Below are 23,128 nucleotides of genomic sequence, written 5' to 3' on the forward strand. Positions count from 1 at the left end.
CCTAAAATACTATAAAAACAGAGACAAATCATAAAGAGAGAGCCCTCTCTGATTACAGTTTGGCTAGAAACTGTAATCCAAAGATTGGTTAGTGGTTACCCCGGCCGTATTCCCTTGGGAGTCATAGGGAACAACCTGGGTGTTAACACATCCATAAAGTTATTTTTATCATGCCATTTGTATCAGTCATGAGGTTATTATGTGATCTTGAAATTCAGTCCTTCAAGGTCTCATTAGGTCTTTTAGGGTTTTTCAAGGTTTCATTAGGTCATTAGGGTTGCCAAGATTCCATTCCATTTCATAAGACCAACAAATAAAGGGTGATATAATAACATCCCTTCACCATGTGAAGATGATTTGTAAAGAGAAATGCTTATTTCATTATGTAATTTTATGTCTTTCAAATGTAATAATTTCACCATCCCAAGCTATTAACTCAGTGTTCCAAAGATGCTAGACCATCAAAATATCAATTTTTCAAACGAAATAGTTAAGTGAAAAGGTAAAGTTTCAAAGGGTTAAGTGCATCCCAAAGGGAGTTGTCTTTTCCTAAGGGTGTCCAAATCATCATTTTCCACAAGCACTGAACCCTAATTTCCTCACCCATTGAGCTAGGGTTGGCTATGGAATCAGAGACATCTGAGTATATGAGGCATAAGGGAGGTCATTTCATCAAGTATGAGGCCATTCCAACTCATACACATCATGTCTCCATCATTTTTCAATAAGTCATTCCAAGGGACAAATCATTTGCTGCACACAAGGACAAGTTTACTGCAAAATTAGTTTCTGAAGTAATGGACATGAATTTTACAAAAGTGCAAGAGGATTTTATCAATCACATTACAAATAAAAAAAACCTCCTTCAGTTTATGCACAGGTGTTACTATGTGTGAGATGTACAGTGAGATTGGACGCCTACATTAAAACAAAACAAATTTTGCATTTGCTTTACTGTTTTAGTCATTGTATTTTGGCACCATTTTATAATAGATGGAAAGCAATTTTGAGAAACCCAAGGACATTTTTTTCAAAAATGAGCAATATAATAAAAACCTCTTTTCTTTTATTTACAAGTGTTGTGAATTGGAATATTTGACAAGATATTTACAGCCTACTTTTACAGATTTAAATATTTAATGATTTCTTGTTTTATAGATTATTTTGTGGCACCAATTCCGAGCAACTAGAACCGAATTTCCAAAATTTGAGAGAGTTTTTTTTCAAAACTAAACTTATATACAAAACCTTCTTTTCATTTTGTAATAAGTGGTATGGTACAAGAGATATGAGTTCATCTTTGGCCCCTATTTTCAAAAATTCGGTCCCTATTCTTAGCAGGGAATGCCAAATTTAATGTAACTGTTTCTATCTTTAGGGGGATGGTTGAGCTCGACTCCCTTAGTCCATGGATGAGATAATTGTATATATTTTATTAATTTTAGAGCGTAAAGGGTTTGAATTTTTCAGTAGAGGAAATTGGACTGTGTAAAGCTTAAACTTTTCTGAATATTATTCCATTGGAGTAGTTTCTGCCCTTTAAACTTAGGATCTATCATGGTTTTTAATGTGTAGCATGCTTTTCTTGTAAATTCATTTCCATGCTTTGTTTTCTCTACTAATTTTTTTATAACATTCTCTAATGGAAGTGTTAGGCACAATGATTATGGTGTTTAATGTAGTTGTTATCTTTTCATAATCCATTCCTCTGTTAGATGCTCTATTGAGTAACCCTGTGCTTCTCTTTCTTCTAAAGTTGCCAGTGTATATCCATCCCCTAGTTGATGCCTACAGGGCAACAATATTTTTCCTCTTTTCTTCTCTCATTATATCTTTAATCTTGGCTGAACATTGCACTTACTTTGCCCCAAGTTTGCTGGTAGAAACTAGCCTCGATTCCATAGCCCAATGGTCCCTTCTCTTGCTGTTTTTGACCCAAAATTTTCAACCAAATCCTCATTCTTCATAGCTAGCCTAAGATTCATTTATTTTAGCCACCCTTAGTTGGCAAAGAGAGATCCCTCTCTGGTCTGGCAGGGCTAGATGCCAGATCAAAAGCATGGTTTGTGGTTACCTCAGAATTGCCTCTTCTCAACCTTGAGGCTCATTCTAAGTGCTAACAAGTGTTGGAGGGAAATGTTCCCCTATGGCATTTTGGGTTGAAACCCTAGTATATTGAAATTTGTCTATTCAAAGAAGCACACATTCACACAGCCATTATGCTATTATAAGAAAATTCTATTGCAAAGGGTACGTACCTTAGGTCCTACGTTCGAGAAGGCCCTTAGGGTCCAAACCCTTCTTGGAGTTCCCTTCTTTTCTTTTGTCCTGCAAAACAACCAATTCCAAAGAACACAACAGTACATGGACAAAACCTTATAAAGAAACCATCTTCATGTTATAGATAAAGGTAGTTAGTTATGAAATCCAAACAACCATTTACATATGAATTCTAAACATGAATATCATTAATATAAAGAGGATTCATTTCGAGAACCAAGACATGTGTTTCTTTTATTATAGACAAATAAAGTACATAAAAAGGAATATTTTCACCTGAGTCACCTTCAGCAAGCTCTAAGCAAAGCTTCCTTCTAGATCCGTTCCAGCCTCAAGCCTCTAACAAACTCCTGCCATGACTCTCTCCATGATGTCACAAGTAATGGATGAACATCAACACACAAGGAAACAAGAGTTTCCTGTACAAATGGGGGAAGTGCAGAAGGAACAAGGGACTTCAAACCTGGTCAGGGGAAAAATCTCAACATAATAACCTTTCTCTCTCTTCTCTCCTCCCTTTAGGCCTTCCCTTTGAGGTCTTTTTATACCTATCCCAAAGTAGTTTTTTAGTTGGGAGTTGGTTGGGAACAGTTGGGCCACGGGCACTAACAGGTGATCAATAGGTAAAACCCGCGATCTCCGCCCGAAAATAAGGAATTTTATATTTTCTTAAGTGTTTTAATACATATACGTGGGTTGGGTATACACAGACCCGCGTATACATGTGTTTAACTCAGGGCAATGTCGCGTATAAGGGATAAAACACTGTTTTTTAAATTTTAGGACCAGGTCTAGAAGGAGGGGTTGCCCTAAGCCATGAGTATAGCATCACAAACCATAAGAGTGAGATTTGGAGATATAACAGATGCCCCCTAATATATGAGGTCAGAAGGGGTACATGATGGCTGAAATATATTATGCGAGTACATGGAAAGGAAGTCTGTCAAAAACCGAGGAGGACTTAACCAGAATTCAGCCTGCCAAGCCACCAAAGGAGATCAGAAAGAAACACTATCTGAGGAGGGCATACCCATGCTCAGAAAAAGTAAAGCATGTCTGCAAATCAAGTACAAGCGGATCCACTAAGTATACAAGTATAAATGATTGAAAGTTACATAACGGAACATCTAATCATAATGAACAAGTACATGTCTGAATATCACATATAAGACTGTCAATGATGCTGAAAGATGCAACGGATCACTGATATCAAAGACCGATCCCAAAAGGTACCAATTGAACATGATGGAATAGGATGGTACTACACTGCAAACTCAGGTGCCAGCATATAGAATGTTTCCATGACTGACTACAACATATAAGGTGGAGTGGTATCAACTAGCAGCAACAGGAGCAACTGTTAAGTGAACCAATGAATGCTGATACAACTTGAGGTCTTCACCGACCGCCGTGGTACATTTCTACACCATGGGAATAAATGATCTGAAGTCGACCATGTGAGAAATCATTTGATTACCGGTCATTGATGTATACCGTTAACAAATGCGAGACTACTTATTGATAATGATAATGAGCGTCAAGGTACCTAGTACAATCTAACAAGTGTGAATAGATGAGCTGGAGTTGAACACCTATAAGAATCTATCGATCAGGAGACAATGATGGTTTCCCACTATCGATAGCGAAGGATCTACCACTAATGACTGCAAACCCCAAGGTACTGCCAAATGGACTCTAGATCTTTGCCCCAGAGCAATGAGTCGGAGTCGATAGGGAAAGACCTGCTAGAAGGAAGGCATTAAGGCATCCTTCATCAATCTAGTGCAAGTGTAACCCGTAGGCCAATAATGTGGAAGGAATCAGAAGAAAAAGATGTAGTAACCCAACTGAAGTACGTTTCCAGCGTACACAAGATGTGGCTAGCGCACGACAGAAACCCTCTGAACCAACCAATAATGAAAGCTGACACAGAGGCGAGGTATCCACAAATAGGGTCAAATGGAAACCAAGGTACTGCACGAATCCCAATGTGTGATAATGTAAGCTGATGTTGAACACAAGGGAAACCACTCAGTCAAAGACCCATGATACTGAGCGATGCTGAGCACAAGGTGACCTATCAATAATGAAAATAGGGCCAGGGTGCGGCTCTAGGCCTGTCCTCAGAGAAATATGTCGTCGTCGATAAGGACAAGACCCGCCACCAAGAAGTCAATGGGGACCTTCTCAAACCGGCATGAGTAAATGACCAATATAGATGATGTGATGATAGACATGACACTGACAACCAGGGATGGCCGACTGAAAAATGAGTCAAGAGACACCGCAAAGAGGCCGACTCAGGCTAACTTCCCTTGATCAAAAGCACGACTCAATGTGACTATCTGGCAGCATATGATGACTCTGTATAAGTTCACCATGCAGGAGGCACGAACGAACCCTCCATATGATTGGAAGAGATAACCAATCGGGGGAGAACTGACTCAATAACAAGGTTATGGCGTACCTAAGTCAGACTAAATTCCACCCATGTGGAGGAGACTTTGTTTTGAGTTCTTTGTTCAAGGGCGACATGACTGACTCTAGCTGCCAACAATAAATGGAAATACTGTCCCGTTCCCGCTCTTTTTTGGAATATTTAATTTTTTTGTCTTTTTCTGTTAAGCTGGAAAAAGAATAAAAGAATGCTATGGTACAGTGGAAAGAACGAGTGTCGGCGAAATAGATGATCTAGTTCCTGGGAATGGAACGTTCCTATGCTCAATGCAGGGAGGTGAAAACTGGTCAGTGACACTCAAAGGTGTGTTCCTTCCATGGGTCAAGGTGTGTCAAGCTGCAGAAGTAAAAGGTATGCAAGGTTGATTTTGCAGTCGTCATGGTCAAAAGTTGGCTTAAACACGAGTCCAGGTGAAGCCGGCTCTAGGCCAAAAGGTGCAAGTGGTCAACATGCAATGAAGTAGTACAACTCAACACAAAGGAGCCTATAGGGTATAAGGCCATAACAAAGCGGAGAAGCTAAGAGGAATGAGTCTTCAACGCATAAGTCATGGCGGGACTACAGAGGACTCCCAAGCCTACTCAATGGAGCAGCATGGGCAAAAAATGTCAGTGAGGTGCTAACTACGATGCCCATGTAAAGGATGGCTCTACCATCGTGTCATGATTTAAAGAATCGGAGAGTGAAGATGGCTTACGAACCATAACACGATGGGATCGACCCTATGGCAGATGTATCGGAAAATGGAGGCTAGTATGCATAATGCAATGGGAAAATGGTGTCCCTAACCTATATGCCAGTGAGAGAACAATACCTGCCATGACGGGTCAGCAGTCATGGAACCGTCTTGAAACTGAAAAACGTCCAAAATGTCCTGAAAAACAAACCATTCTCGACATTATAAGCTCCCAAGTTAAAAGTCACATGAGGCCAAACAAAATAACATTTTGAAAAAATTTTGCATTTTCAAAACTTATAAAAAGCATTTTGGACTCACCATTTTTACCATTTAAGTTTGAGAGCAAAGGATTTGGAGCAAAAGGAGAAAACTTCCCACAGCCAGATTCAACCGTTCAAATTCGTCAAAGACCTCCAGGTAACTCTTATACTTAGCTTGCAATTGATTGTGACAGGTTTTAAGATTTTTGATTGATGTTTCACCGTTGAACTTTTGTCAAAAATTTCCCCGCAACATATACGTGGGTTGGTAATATTGAACCCACGTACACGCGAGCCCTATACGCGACTGTGTGCACAGGGACCCGCGTATATGCCGCGAACCATTTTTACACAAAAACTAACGATTATAAATCATTTTTTTCTCAGGATGCCTGTCACGTGGCGTGAAAGAGAGCACGCAGTGGTAGATAATGAAGTTATGAACAATCCAGAAGCATTAGATGCCCTACGGGGATGCGGTTTGCTTAAATTTTTCAAACTACCAAATATGAAAGCGAACACGAGTCTGCTTGAGACGCTCATTGATTATTGGGACATCGAGGAGGAAGCCTTTATGATCGATCAGATGCTGCTCAAGGTAGAAGTGGAGGATATCTATTTATCACGGGCCTTTCCTGTTGGATGTGGAGCCTGATTATCTTCTATAGTACCGGCATATTGGACCCCAGTTCAAAATGGGGCGGCAACACCGCCCATAAAATAATCGCTGCCGTGGGGAGTCCAGGGGGGGGCGGCAGCGACTTTTGGGAGCCCCCCCTGGCGGGGGGTTTCGGGGGCAGTGCCCCCGAAGCTAAAAACAACTGTAAAATTGCCTTGTAAAAGTATAGTAATCTCTAGTCAATCTGGGCCGTTCATTAGGCAGATGATCTGACGGTAGAACTTATGTTTAGTTTAGGGTTTTTTTCCGCTAGAAGGCAACCCCTCTCTTTATATGAGGGCATTGTATTTGAGGCTGTGAGATAGATGTGTATTCGGTGAGCGAGAAACATAGAGGTGAGACTGTGAGAGAAAACAGAGGATATTACAACGGTTTTGTTGTAGGTTGTATCTATTCATTTTGCTGGATAATAGAAAGGAAGGACTGGCTGTTCGGGGTGGACGTAGCCCAAACTAGGTGAACCACGTATATCTGTGTCTTTCTTGTCTTGTTCGTTTTCTGCGTTTATATTTCTGCAATATTTTATGTGTTCCATTGCTCCGTAATATATAATTTTCTAACAACTGGTATCAGAGCTGAAGGTCTATTTGGCTGATAAACTCGTAGGAAAGAAGGGTTCCTGATTCGAGTGGGAGCAATGGCAGAAGATGGTAAGTTTAGGGTCGAGAAATTAAACGGCCAAAACTTCTCGTTGTGGAAGATGCAGATGGAAGATTATCTGTATCAGAAAGATCTATACCTACCATTGGGCGGAAAAACAAAGATGCCGACGGGTATGAAAGACGAAGAATGGAACCTTCTCGATAGAAAGGCACTTGGAACAATATGGCTGTGCCTTGCTGCGTCAGTCGCTTTCAACATTTCGAAGGAAACCACGACAACAGGTTTGATGGAGGCATTGTCGAAACTATATGAAAAACCCTCGGCCTCGAACAAGGTATTTCTTATGAAACGGTTATTTAATATGAAGATTTCGGAAGGTGGATCTGTTGCAGACCATTTAAATGATTTTAATACAGTTACAAGTCAGTTAAGTTCTGTAGGGGTAAACTTTGATGCTGAAATTAGAGCTCTGTTATTCTTATGCTCGTTACCAGAAAGCTGGAATGGTTTGGTAATGGCCATCAGTAACTCTGTTTCTGGATCTAGTACTTTAAAGTTTGATGATGTTTTCGGTGCTATCCTTAGCGAGGAAATGCGACGGAAAAGCTCCGGTGAGACATCGGGAAATGCTTTGAGTGCAGAGTCTAGAGGAAGAAAAATGGAAAGAGGAAAGAGCTCAAGATATCGCAGTAAATCAAGGAAAGGCAGATCCAAGTCCAGATCGGGGATAGTGTTCTGGAAATGTGGAAAGAAAGGAAACCTAAAGAAAGATTGTAGATCTTGGAAGGGAAAAGAAGGAGATGCACAGCAAGAAAACAATCATGAAGCAAATGTGATAGGTGAGGTGTTACAAGATGCTTTGATTCTTTCTTTCGAAAATATTACTGATTCCTGGGTGGTAGATTCAGGGGCTTCATTCCATGCCACACCTGATAAGAAATACTTTCATGACTATGTTTAAGGAGATTTTGGACAAGTTCGTCTAGGTGATGATAAACCCTGTAAAATCGTTGGAATGGGTAAGGTTCTTGTAAAATAGCAGAATGGAAACCAATGGCTACTAAAGGAGGTAAGGCATGTTCCAGATCTAAAGAAAAATCTGATTTCAACAGGGCAGTTAGGCAGTGAAGGTTGTGTGAAAACTTTCACAGATAAAGCTTGGAAGGTCACTAAAGGATCCCTGGTAATAGCAAAAGGTGAAAAGGTTGGTACATTGTATTTATGAAATGGTATTTCTAACTCTGTTAATGCTTTAACTTCCAGAGGAGCAGATGCAGCATTATGGCATCATAGGCTCGGACACATGAGTGAAAAAGGGATGAAGATTCTTCACTCAAGGAATTTGTTGCTAGGTTTGAAGAATGTTGATTTGGATTTCTGTGAGAACTGCATTTATGGAAAACAGAAGAGAGTCAGATTTCTCAGAGTTGGGAAAGAAAAGAAGAACGAAAAATTAGAGCTTGTGCATACAGACGTATGGGGACCTGCTCAGGTATCATCTCTCGGTGGCTCTCGTTATTATGTTACTTTTATTGATGATGCAACTAGAAAAACTTGGATTTATTGTATTAAGAATAAATCTGATGTATTTGATACTTTCAAGAAATGGAAATCTTTGGTTGAGATTGAGACAGGAAAGAAATTGAAGTGTCTTAGATTAGACAATGGAGGTGAATATTGCAACAAAGAGTTTGATAGGTACTGTTCAGAGCATGGAATTCGCAGAGAGAAGACAGTTCCAAGAACACCACAAGAAAATGGTGTGTCAGAAAGGATGAACAGAACAATCATGGAGCGTGCAAGGTGCATGAGATTGCATGCAGGATTGCCTTTATAGTTTTGGGCAGATGCTGTAGATACTGCTGTTTATTTAATAAACAGAGGACCGTCAAGTTCCTTGGATGGTGGTGTTCCAGAGGAAGCATGGACAGGGAAAAAGGTAAACTACTCTATTTTAAAACCTTTTGGTTGTGAGACCTTTGTCCATATTGATAAAGAAAATAGAACAAAGCTTGAGGCAAAGTCAAAGAAATGTACCTTTATTGGATATGGTGTTAATGATTTTGGTTATCGCTTATATGATTATGAAAATCACAAAATCATTAGGAGCAGAGATGTAATATTCAATGAAAAGGTCTTGTATAAGAATCAATTGCAGGAAAAGAAACAAGGAATACGCAGTTCTTGATGAAATTACTGAAAAAGTAAAGGTGCCTGAAAATAATAATAATCAACAACCACAACAACAGCAACCATCACAACAACAACAGGCACCCCAAACACCTGAAAGTGGTGTTAGAAGATCTACCAGGACAAGTAGACCTCCTGAACGATACTCTCCTTCATTATATTATTTATTGTTGACTGATTCTGGTGAACCTGAATGTTATGAAGAAGCAATGCAGGTTGAAAGCAAGAAGAAGTGGGAGGTAGCCATGGAAGAAGAGATGGACTCCTTAATGCATAACCAGACTTGGGATTTAGTCAGGTTGCCTGCAGGAAAAACTACATTGAAGAATAAATGGGTTTACAGGCTGAAGGAAGAAGATGGAGGAAAGCAAAGGTACAAAGCTAGACTTGTGGTGAAGGGGTTTGCACAGAAGAAAGGTATTGATTTTGATGAAATATTTTCTCCTGTTGTTAAAATGACTTCAATCAGAACTATTTTAAGTCTTGTAGCAGCTGAATATTTGCATCTTGAGCAGTTAGATGTAAAGACAGCCTTTCTCCATGGGGATTTGGAGGAAGAGATATATATGCAACAGCCACAAGGATATGAGGTGAAAGGGAAGGAGAAACTTGTGTGCAGGTTGAAGAAGAGCTTGTATGGTTTAAAACAGGCTCCAAGGCAGTGGTATCTAAAATTTGACAAGTTTATGTCTGAACAAGGTTATACTAGATGTCACTCTGATCATTGTGTTTATCTAAAAAAGCAAAATGATGGCAGCTATATTATATTGTTATTGTATGTAGATGACATGCTTTTTGCAGGATCTAACATGCAGGAAATAAATGTGCTCAAAAGAAAATTGGCAAATTCATTTGCAATGAAGGATTTGGGTGCTGCAAAACAAATCCTTGGTATGAGAATAACTAGAGACAGGAAAAATAGAAAATTAACATTGTCTCAGAATGAGTACATACAAAAGGTGTTGAAAAGATTTAACATGCAAAATGCAAAACCAGTTAGTACACCTTTTGCTAGCCATTTCAAACTTAGCAAATAAATGTGCCCAAAGACCCAAGAAGACATGGATTATATGTCTAAAGTTCCATATGCATCAGCAGTTGGAAGTTTAATGTATGCAATGGTCTGCACAAGGCCTGATATTGCACATGCAGTGGGAGTTGTAAGCAGGTACATGAACAATCCAGGAAAGGAACATTGGATGGCAGTGAAATGGATTCTCAGATATTTGAGAGGTACCACAAATCAGGCATTATGCTTTGGTGGTTCAAACATATCCCTACAAGGATATGTTGATGCAGATATGGCAGGTGACAGAGATAATAGGAGGAGCACTACAGGATATGTATTTACTGTCGGAGGAACAGCTGTCAGTTGGGTTTCAAAAATCCAAAGTGTTGTTGCACTCTCAACAACAGAAGCAGAGTATGTTGCTGCTACAGAGGCTAGTAAAGAAATGATTTGGTTACAAAGGTTTATGGGTGAATTGGGTAAGGAGCATGATATGGGCACGTTATACAGTGATAGTCAAAGTGCCATTCATCTTGCAAAGAACTCAGCATTTCATTCCAGGACAAAACACATACAGCTCAAGTACCATTTCATACGATCAGTGTTGGAAGATGGAGAGTTGAAGCTGGAAAAGATACACACTAGCCAGAACCCTGCAGATATGCTAACAAAAGTTGTAACCAGGGAGAAACTGAGAATATGCTTAGTTTCAGTTGGTCTTCAAGGATGACGATGAAGATGAGAAACAGCCAGGTCCAAAGAGGAGTCATTGTCCAGCAAATGGAGCAGCGGTGGAGTTGCTACAATCAGTCTCCAAGTGGGAGATTGTTGGGTGTGGAGCCTGATTATCTTCTATAGTACCGGCATATTGGACCCCAGTTCAAAATGGGGCGGCAACGCCGCCCGTAAAATAATCGCTGCGGTGGGGGATCCAGGGGGGGCGGCAGCGACTTTTGGGAGCCCCCCCCCCTGGCGGGGAGTTTCGGGGGCAGCGCCCCCGAAGCTAAAAACAACTGTAAAATTGCCTTGTAAAAGTATAGTAATTTCTAGTCAATCTGGGCCGTTCATTAGGCGGATGATCTGACGGTAGAACTTATGTTTAGTTTATGGTTTTTTTCCCTAGAAGGCAACCCCTCTCTTTATATGAGGGCATTGTATTTGAGGCTGTGAGATAGATGTGTATTCGGTGAGAGAGAAACATAGAGGTGAGACTGTGAGAGAAAACAGAGGATATTACAGCGTTTTGCTGTAGGTCGTATCTCTTCATTTTGCTGGATAATAGAAAGGAAGGACTGGCTGTTCGGGGTGGACGTAGCCCAAACTGGGTGAACCACGTATATCTGTGTCTTTCTTGTCTTGTGCGTTTTCTGTGTTTATATTTCTGCAATATTTTATGTGTTCCATTGCTCCGTAATATATAATTTTCTAACATTTCCCGAAGGGGAGAGGTATTACATTCCCGGGGCAGGACACGGAGTAGCCTCACGATAGAGGATTATGTACAGATATACTACCCGAGACATCCCAAGAAGGTTGGGAGCCAGATTTCCATCACACATGTGGCGAGTTTGTCACTTAGGATAATTCTGTTCATCATAGCTCGAGTGAACGGATCATCCTCTCTGCATCAGGCATCACGGGTCATCATGAGCATGGCAGTTGACTATCTCACTACTGTGTTCAACTGGTGTACTCCTCTCCTGGCCAACATGAAGAGCCAGTTCACTTTTATCAGGAGGGGACAGACCAAGAAATTTGGATATGGGACTATCCTGTGTACTTTCTTTTTCGAGAAGGTTCCCGCACTCTGCCCCAGGGTAGCAATTTCCATCAGCACCCCACGCGATCCACGCATGGGCCGGTGGGCTGATCTGATGAAACATCTGGGGGATGGGGAGGTCCCAAGGACTACCTTCGACGATGATTTCTTCACCTGGTGGGATCAACAGATCATCGCCGTGGATGACTACCCCTATGCTGGGCTGGATTTCTGAGGAGATCCTGATCTAGTGTTACCACCGAACACAACATGGGGCGAGATTGGTAAGAATTTTTTGATTTTATGATTTTTTGGATTTTTCAAATATAATGATGCATTTTGAAAAATATTTTTGATGAGATTCAAATGACTGATATGATGATCATGTTTCAGACATTGGGCCGGTACGACCAGATGGGTTCGTGCGGCATGGACGGCGCGGCCGAGGAGCCGAAGAGGCAGCTGCTGATACAGAATGGACTCTAAACAATGTCCAACAACACTTGGTGAGACTGAGCTGCCGAGTACTGATGGCTGCCATAGAGGATCTTCCTGAGGATATGCAGCGTCATGTGGTTGGCATGCCACGTGACTGGGTTCGCACTTTTCGGCATGTGGCCAATGCGATAGTTACATACTTAGACACTCATCCTGAGCCGAGGCATTAGATATGTCGGACATGATTATGGGCATTTGAGTCCCAAATTTTGTATATTTTTGGACACACATATGTACACTCGAGATGCTTTATATATATATATATATATATAGATATAGATATAGATATAGATATAGATATAGATATAGATATAGATATAGATATAGATATATATATATATATATATATATATATATATATATACATATATATATACATATATATATACATATATATATACATATATATATATATATATATATAGACAATTTGACTTTTTGATGCTTGATTTTGTTATGATGAATGATTGATGTGCCAGTCTAATGCTTGATTAGTGATAGAATTAGCTAACCAATTATGAGATCTTGGAATATGAAAATAATTAATATAAGTAAATGATCTTTGCAACAACCTCACCCTTAAATACTGGCAATATAAAGATGGATCCCGTACCCGATAAATGTTATTTAATTGAGACACTATCAATTGAGAATCAAGATACACTACCAACGAGTCGATCCCATGAGAGATTGCCTCGGATAATAAATTAATAACGGCAGTATACTCGGCCATATTGTTTGAAGCAGGACCGATACACATGCCTCTTGATGCCATCAATTGACCAGTTGGATAATAGAGTACCCAAGCTGCGGAAGCGAGATTCCGAGTGTGTCGACTAGCACCATCAGCGAACCCAAAATAGACCAAATCATCCATCAACACCTGCCACAGCAGACCAAAAAGTGCTGATATCAGAAAACTCTCGACGATATATGTACAAATATACATAAAGTAAAAAGAAGTTGTTGCCTGGCCAAAACTAAGCAAAGTACTTCTTTAGGTAGAGCCCGTTTCGGGGCTCCGCCAGCTTGTTTCCCTCAAAATCGATTAACTCATACGACCCTTTTTCTAAAACTCGTTTAATAATGAAAGGACCGTACCACATAGGCTTAAATTTGCCTGCCCCCAAGGTGTCTTTATCTTGGTCATAGACCAAGACAAGGTCACCTTCAGAAAAGACACGAGGACAGAAGGATTTATCATACTGCGTTTTAACCCTTTTCTTATGAGCCTCATTCATCGTGGCAGCATCTCGACGTTGCTCATCGAGATGTTCCAAGTGAAGTAGGCGCTCTTCGAGACTCGAAGTCTCTGGAAGGAGCTCAACAACCAATTTAAGAGATGGAATTTCACATTCAATCAGAAAGATAGATTCCATCCCAGAAACCAACTGAAAAGGTGTAAAAACAGTAGCCGTCTTGATGGAGGTTCGGTATGCCCAAAGAGCCGAATATAACATAACGTGCCAATTGAACTGATTTTTATCGATTATCCATTGGAGTATCATCTTAAGAGTTTTATTGACTGCCTCAACCTGTCCATTGGCCTGAGGATAATAAGGAGACGAATGCTCTTGGCGGAAACCCAATTTGAGAGCCAATTCAGACATTAGTTGATTCTGGAAATGACTGCCATGATCAGTGACAATCTCTCTCGGGATACCGAATCTTGAGATAACATGATTGAAAAGAAACAATGCGACCGTGTCACTATCATTCTTATAAGTAGGCATGGCCTCAGCCCACTTCGTAAAGTAGTCTACAACCACGATAATGTACTTGTGATTCGCCACTGAAGGCGGATTACAAGTCGTAAAATCAATACCCCACTTAGTAAAGGGACCGATGGTGACAACAGGAAAAAGAGGAGATGGATGCGCGCACATTTTCCGAATAAAAATTTGACATGGGTGACAGTGTTTGATCGCTTCCACACAGTCTTTAAAGAGTGAAGGCCAAAAATAGCCGGCACGTAAGATGCGCTGGGCTGTAGCAAGCCCTGATAGATGACCACCACAAGCTCCACTGTGACAGTCATTGAGCACTGACTCTGCTTCCTCTAAGGTTAAACAACACCGAAGGATTGAATCAACCCCTCGATGGTATAATGTTTCACCGATGATAACATAGTTTTTAGCCAGGTGACGTAATTTTCGACGTTCATTCTTGGAGAAAGTAGAGGGAAACTTTGAAGTCTGGAGATAGACAATGATATCTCCATACCAAGGGTCGAGTGAAGAGATGAGGAATAAATGTTCGTCGGGAAAAATTTCCTCATAAACAGTATCCTCTCCACAAGGTAGCTCAGAAATTAGCTCCGCAAAAACCATGGATTTCTTAGACTTGGCAGACAAGAACTCGAGATCGAATTCTTGCAAAATGACTATCCATCGATTATATTTGCCCCCAATCACTCGCCTACTGAGGACAAATTGAAATGGATTGACTTCCGCTAAGACAAAAGTTTTACATAGCAGGATATAATGACAGAGCCGTTGGATAGCTGCCAAGGCCAACTTCTCAACCGGAGAATAGCGAAGTTCGGGACCTATTAAGCCTCGGCTCAAATAATAAATCACATGCTCGGCGAGAGCATCTTCCTCCTGAACGAGAACCATACCAATGGTTGATTCTGCTGCAGCGAGATATAAAAGGAAGTCTCTACCATAATCCGGTGGACTCAAAAGCAGGGCAGAGACTAATGCCTTTTTCAAAGCATCAAACGATCGCCGTGCAAATTCGTCCTACACAAATGGAACTTCTTTCCATAGTAAACGCATGAACCCTTTAGTGATCTCGGCATAGTTTGCTATAAACCGTCTTAAGAAATTAGCCTTCCCTTGAAGACTTTGAAGTTGTCGAATCGAGGACGGGGGAGGCAACTGAACTATTGCCTCAACCTTGAAGGGATCAACCTGAATCCCTTCATTGGACACGATGAACCCTAACAACCGACCGGACGTAACCGTGAAAACAAACTTGTTGGGATTCAACCGGATTTTATAAAAATGACATCACTCGAAAACCAATCGAATATGACTAGGGTGATCAGTTCTCTTTCTAGAACGAGCAACGAGATCATCCAAGTAAGCCTCGATGACATGTTTGATGTCGTGGAAAGCATATGACATGGCCCGCTGAAAAGTGGCTCCAGCATTTTTAAGACCAAAAGGCATATTTCTATTTGCAAAGGTACCCCAGGGACATATAAAGGCTATCTTATGTTGATATTTAGGACTGATAGAAATTTGATTATAACCCGAAAAACCATCCATGAAGGAAAAAATCTCATTACCCATACACTCGTCGATAATATGATCAATGAATGGTGTGGGGTAATTATCTTTCGGACAGGCCTTGTTTAAATCCCTAAAATCGATGCATACTCGGATTGTTCCTTGCTTTTTATCCACAGGGACTGGATTAGAAACCCAATCAGTAAGAGGAACAGGGTATATGAAACCCGCCTTTAGCAGCTTCTCAACCTCAGCTTTGATAGCTGCCGCTTTCCTAGGGTTAATCGGCCGAAGCCTTTGACGAATGGTTTAGCATTCTCATACGTATTGATCTCATGTTGAACTATAGAAGGATCAATGCCAGGTATTTCCTCATAAGACCAAGAAAATACATCTCGAAATTCCTTAAATAGGTCGGTGTAAATTTGAATTTCTTCAGGGTACACTCAATTCCGATGAAGAGATTCTCGATGACGTTAGGGTCCCTAGAGATGTTTATAGGTATCGTTTTTGAAATCACCGACATATTACCTTCGGCATGAATGTGTGCTGGAGCCAAAGGATTTGACAACGTACAAACATCACTAGTAAGGAGCTCAGAGAATCTAGATTCTACTTCCTGCAATGGAGGAAGAAAGTACGAATGATGGTGTAAGTCTTCCCAAGGTCGATCTATACCCATCATTGCTTCGAGGATTGCGTCTTTAGAAGGTAAAATTGTATCTAAGTAGTCCAAGGAAGAGGTAGAATCAAGGCTCCAAGCCGGGGCCACATCACCATCTAACTCCTCTTCGGAAAAAGGAGCTGTCATGCAGAAAGAGTCAATTTTGCGGACAAAACCAACCTCCCTAGAAAGCAAGGCTTTTCTAGTGACAAAAAAAACAATCAAGCACTATCTTTCCCTAAATATGCATTTAAAATAAAAGCAACCAGGTGTTTAAGGCTTACCTCTAGTCCAACGCTGTTTGTAGCAGCCAAGCCTCTCCGATCCAGATGAGCTCCTTCTCCTTGAAGCCTGCATTCACTAACAAGCAAACGATTACATAGCACCTGAATAACTCATATAATAAAACATATTCATCATAAAGACCAAGGAGTTTATGAAACAAATTATATATAACAACTTGTTGAGAAAAATGAACTTAATTGTATTAATTGGAAACAAAAGAAACCATTACAACCAGTGCCTTGGTGTTGTGCAGGTCCCTCCTAGGGTCTAGCAAGAGTTCTCCTCTACTTTGATCAGCTCACCCACTTCCAAATGAAGCTAGGAAAGGATTGGAATCTCTCCTCTCAAGCTCTATAAGGGAGTCCTAATTACAGCAGCATATACCCTTAGGAATGTTCAGCTTTCAACCTCTCCTCCCTCTTGCCCAATGCCTGTATTTATAATGCTTAGGAGGAAGTTAATCAGGTCCACCATCAATGGGATAAGCTCCTCTTTCAAAGGGGTAGCTCCCCTCTTCATGGGATAAGTTCCTCTTTCATTGGGATGCATGAACCATCTGGAGGCTCTCAATCCACGTCAAACCATCTTCTAGAATGCTCTAGAATTGACCATAAGTAAGTTTTTTGAAGTAAAACTTGCGCCTTTTGACCTTTATAGGAGTACGCACCCACCCCTTTACAGACAGAGCGTACAAGTACGCAGGTATTATGTACTTGAGGTGCATACACGCAGGTAAGGGTAGGAGAAACTGCGTAACCAGAGTTATATTGACTTTTGAAGACTTTCTCTCTTTTTTGGAGTTTGACATGAGGAGCAGAGGTATAAGACTTGCCAAGGAGGACAATATGACTATTGATGGAGCCATACTAATTGCAAATAGTCATGGTGAAAAATTTTAGTGTAACAGATTTCCCCCTAAAGTGCGAAACCTGTAGTAGATTAGGGTTTCATATCATCTAGGAAGGGTGAAGCACTTTATCATTTGAAGGATTATCTTGTGGAGAGCCCAGTTGGAACCTGCAAATATTCAACACAAAATACATATATGAGATCATATCATTGCTGAGGTAGGCATTCCCATACACATATCAAAAACTTAACTAACAAACTAACTACTGCTCTGATACAGGAATGATTTCACAGTAAATCATAATCATAGACTCATGTAGACACAGTATGGATGCAGCCATCTGTTTATAATTAGTCTACTATATAATGAATAAAAAACTCCTCGCAGCCTGGATGGCGGAAACTAGATCCAAGGTCTTCATTTCTACTTCCCGAAATAGTACGATTCTATCCATGCGAATAAATGAGTTGATGTCGAACATGGTAGAAACCACTTGATTACCAGTCAATGATGTAAACTGTTAACAAGTGTGAGAGAGACCACCAGCGATGTCAATGGTTCTCAAAGTACCCAGTACAATCCATGAGATGTGAATGAATGTGTTGATGTCGAACATGTCACAGAATCCTTCGATCGAAAGTCAATGATGTAACCATCGTCAAAGGCGAGAAACCTGCCATTGAGGCATGCAGATTTCAAGGTACTGACGATTCCTAGATCATCTTTCTAGATAATGTGCTGATGTCGATAGAAAGCGATCTATTGCAGGCAAGCCCACAACATGAAATCATAGATCAAGTTGAAGAAATGTAGTTGTAAGGACTGACTTAGGGATGGTCAAGATGGATGACAGGTATTTTGCAGATGAATGGTTTATTTGCAGTGACCTCTTGAACACATAATGACACAACAGATGGCTTGGTGACAATTGACCCAAAGTTAATACCCGGAAACTGGCTGAAGACTTTCAATGTGGTTTGATCAACTGTTAGGCAAAGGATTTCCCAACCCAGGTGAATGAAAAGTGTCGTGTTCAAGAGTGGTGATAAGGTTTCTTCGAGACAAAGGATAACAAATAGGCTCATTTTTCTCTCTTTTTCCCCACCATTTCTGGCAAGTACCTCTTTATTTTTTACAAGCTTGAGGAGGATAACATTTGCTTGATTATAAGCTCATCCTTCGGATGAGTCCAACTTAGTTTAGATTTGAACCCTAAGAAGGAGTGGTTCGTTCCTATTTGTAATCGAATAGGTCCTTTACTGTGAAATTTTAACGAGTCCAGTATAGGAGAAACTCATCGTTTTTCAATTTTAGAGAGTTTGAAAAACTTAAGAAGACTCCAGGGTTGACCTTTTTCGTAAATTTGTGTCTCCCAAGCCCGAAAAAGTATAAAATAATACTTGAGAGAACCGCTTGATCTTTACGACCAAGGAGTACTTTCATGATTAGTGTCTCTGATCTGAAAAGTAAAAAGCGATCAAGGACACGTCGTTTTATTTCCAATATCGAATTTGAAACGACAAAAATCTGGCAATCTTTTCATGTTTTTACGGTCAGAAAAGGGTTGTAAGAGGACCATCTTTTAATTCCATTTTAACGAGTGTAAAAGAAACACTTGGCAATCTTTTCATGTTTTAGGAGTCAGAAAAGGGCTTAAAGATGACTCTGATGTTTTTGTTTGTAAAAAATGACAATTTTCCCTGAAAATCCTTTATCCTGCACAAAAACCAACACATTACTCATACCTATTGAAGATAGATAAAAATACTTTGAAAAATACCTTTTCATGGTGAAAAATAAACAAATTTACCATTTATTTACCCAAAAAACCTATAAAAAGGGGTTTTGCCAATTCATTTTTACCATTTTACTGTTGAGGAGAGCAAAAGGGCTTTTGGCAAGAAACTTCCCATGGACATTGCGGAGAATCCGACCGTCGAAATCGAACGTCGTCTCTTCCAGGTAATTTTCAACATCCTCCTCTTCAATTTCATCCGTTTAGAATTCTTTTTTAGGCCCCAGATTTCATTTTTTGGAGGTTTTGGGGTTTCAAAGACCGCCTCTCGGGGTACGCAGGCACCACACTAGGGACCCGCGTACCTCGACATTTTCTCAGTTGGAAAAATGTTGGGAGTACGCACCTTGCCTTCAGGGACTCTACGTACCCACGCTCTGTTCCTAAAGGCGGGGTGCATACTCCACGCAACAAGTTTTTAAACCCCAAATTCTCCAAAATGGACCAATTTTTTTTGATTTCATGGACTCTAATGGATGTTTTATGGTGTGTAGATTGTTCACCATGCTTGATTGGCACGAGAGAGAGCACGAAGATATTGATTTGGCCACCATTAATCATCAACCGTCAATTGATGCTTTGAAGGCATGCGACCTTTATAAATACTGGGCCATACATGGCATGAGGGCCCAAGTGAGATTTCTAGAGTGGCTGGTAGAAAGATGGAACGTTCAGGACCAGTGTTTTTATATTGGAGGGCACTAGATCGAGATGGAGCCCGCAGATATCTACTTTCTCACTGGTTTGCCCAAGAGAGGCGAACACTTGACTCTGTTCGGGACTAGGCCGGGTGGCCAGTCCATCGCTAGTCTCCGACTAGAGTGGTGTAACACTCAGACTCAGGAGAAGGGGATAGAGATCAAAACTATATCCCGTCCTGAACTTAAGGTGATTGCCTTTACAGTTACCAGACTTTGCGGGGCTGCCACTTTACACATTGCCACTGGATCCTAGATTTGGATGGCGATTGATTGCTATTGAGGTACCATTTTCAACTGGTGTGATGCTGTGTTGGCCAATATAAAAGGCCAACTGACTAGAGCCAAAAATGGACAGTTAAAGACTTTTGGTTATGGGCCTTTAGTTGTGAGTTTTGGCTTAGAGAGGGTTCCGATGCTGATCCCACAACAACTCACTGTTGGGGCTGGGCTTCCTCGAGAGCCCAAATTGATGCGATGGGTTGCGGTTATGGCCCATCATCCTGATGAGGGAACGGAGGTTGTCTGATTTACTCCGAATTACTTTCGCTGGTTAGAAGACCAGGTCTTTTCTATATAGGATTTTCCTTATGGGATGATACATGTAACTTCATTTTCCACAAGTTTTTTAAACTATCTATTTTTTTTGTTTGTTTTATATCGTCTCAAAACTGATAGTAATAATTTTCAAAATGCAGATGTAGGCCCACGACGTCCAGCCAATCTCTGGCCTTACGAGAGGAGACTACCAGTTGCACCAGCACCAGTCCCACAGGACGAGGCCACAGAGACTTTGGCTGAGTTGGAAAGTGACCTAGAGCGTCTTACAGCAGATATACCAGAGACTACCATAGATGATATTCCAATCAGGCTTCAGCGCTATGTAGTCGGGGTCCCAGGACCTTTTAGGAGGTTCTTGTGTAGGGTGGACCATGAAGTGGTGTCATATAGAGATCATCACTAGTGATTGGATGGTCGTTTTGTAGACACATGTGACATTTTGGTTTTTTGTACTTATCATTTTTGCCGATCATAAGGTGTTTTTCAACCTATGATCAAAGACGATGTATTTTTTGACACACTCCTATCTATATATATCATTATTACTAGCTTATCTTGTAAATCATGTGATGGAATGGTTTTAAATTTACATGTATGATTATTGCAAATGTCTATTTAACATTCGAGAAGAAATTTCATATGCTAATGTATTTAAAGACCTTGGAATATGCTGATATTCAATGTAATCAAACTCACGTTCCAAGAGACGCATTCTCAAAAATAACCTTAATAACACTGGATTTCTAATGGCATACACTCTATTAAGCTGTAATACAACAAGTTCAGAATCTAACCTCACTATCAAACTCTGAATCCCAAATGAAATAGATTTAGACAATAACTCAATCACTGCACTATATTCGGAAATGTTGTTTGTTGTTTGACCGAGGTTCACCCCATGCATAGATACTAACTCGTTAGAGGGTGAATAGATAACCCAAGCTGCGGAAGAGATATTCCGTGTACTACGACAAGCACCATCAGTGAAACTAATGTACATTTGGAGAGGCATCGACATCTGCATCATCAAGAGTAAAACCAAGATAAGCCAGAATAATGACGAAAAAAGCACACTCTCTAAGCTAAGCACACTGTCTAAACTAACAAACACACTTGCTAGAAAGAAAAACTAACCTAACTAAAAATCTCCATACCCATCTTTTAAGCATAATACCTCTTTAGGTAAAGTCCATTTCTGGGTTTACCCAAAGAGTCCCCGTCAAAGTCTACCAGCTCATAGGCCCCTTTTGCTAGCTTTCGCTTGACAATATAGGGCCCATGCCACATAGGAACGAATTTTCCAGCACCTAATTTATCATTAGCTTGATCATACAATAACACTAGGTCTCCTTCCGAAAAATTTCGAGGGGTCACATTTCGATCATACTGAGCTTTCATACGTTTTGCATGAGTCTCGATCGCCAATGCAGCATCACTTCGATTCTCATCTAATTGAGCTAAGTATAATAAACGCTTTTCCTCTTCAGAAGTAGCTGGAAGTAACTCGATGGCCATTTGCAGTGACGGGATTTCGCATTCAATGGGTAGCACAGCTTCCAAACCATAAACTAGTTGGAAAGGAGTGAACCCTGTTGATGTTTTCACTGAGGTTCGGTACGCCCAAAGCGCTGAAAATAACATGTTGTGCCAATTTGACCGATGAATACCAATGATTCGTCAGATCATGAAAACTAAAACTTTGTTGATGGACTCAACCAGACCATTTGCTTGTTGATAATAAGGAGTTGAGCTATCGTGACGCAAACCAAGCTGGCCTGTAAGTTCTGTCATCATAACGTTTCGAAAATGGCACCCATGGTCAGTGATTATCGCTTGTGGGACACCAAACCTAGAAATTATATGATTGAACACAAAAATTGTAGCTGTCTTGCCGTCTGCCTCGAATGTAGGCATCGCCTCGGCCCACTTAGTATAATAATCTACCGCAAGGATGATATACGCATGCCCCCCGGTCGAGTGAGGGTTACATGTAATAAAATCGATACCCCATTTGGCAAAAGGACCAATGACAATTATAGGGTGGAGAGGAGCAGGTGGAGCGCGCATCTTTCGATCAAACACTTGACAGTTGTGGCATTTTCGGACCGCAATAATACAATCTTTAAACAAGGACGGCCAGAAGTAGCCAGCGCGCAATATCTTTTGGCCTGTGGCATACCCGGACATATGACTGCCACACGCTCCAGAGTGACAGTCATTTAGAACCCTTTCAGCCTCTTCGTGAGTTAAGCAATGTCGAAAAATAGAGTCCGCCCCATGGTGATAAAGAGTATCTCCAATAATTTTGTATTGTTGGGACTGAAATCGAATTTTCCGACGTTCCGACTTTGAAACTTCGGGCCGAAAAGATTGGGTCTGGAGATAGATGATGATATCCCCATACCACGAATCTAAAGTGCTGATTAGAAACAAAGATTCGTCCGCAATGGGCTCCTCTGCCACAGTTTCTGTATCAGCACGCAGGAAGTCACACATTAACTCTGCAAAAACTAGAGATTTCTTAGACTTAGATTTCTCAAACTCTAAGTCGAACTCCTGCAGGATAACAATCCATTTGGAGCACTTGCCCCCTAGCAATTGTTTGGTCAAAATATAGATCATAG

This window comes from Pinus tabuliformis, chromosome X (genome assembly GCF_031772625.1).
Source record: "Pinus tabuliformis cultivar Carrire ecotype Pingquan chromosome X, CPIR1, whole genome shotgun sequence".
Classification (NCBI taxonomy): domain Eukaryota; kingdom Viridiplantae; phylum Streptophyta; class Pinopsida; order Pinales; family Pinaceae; genus Pinus; species Pinus tabuliformis.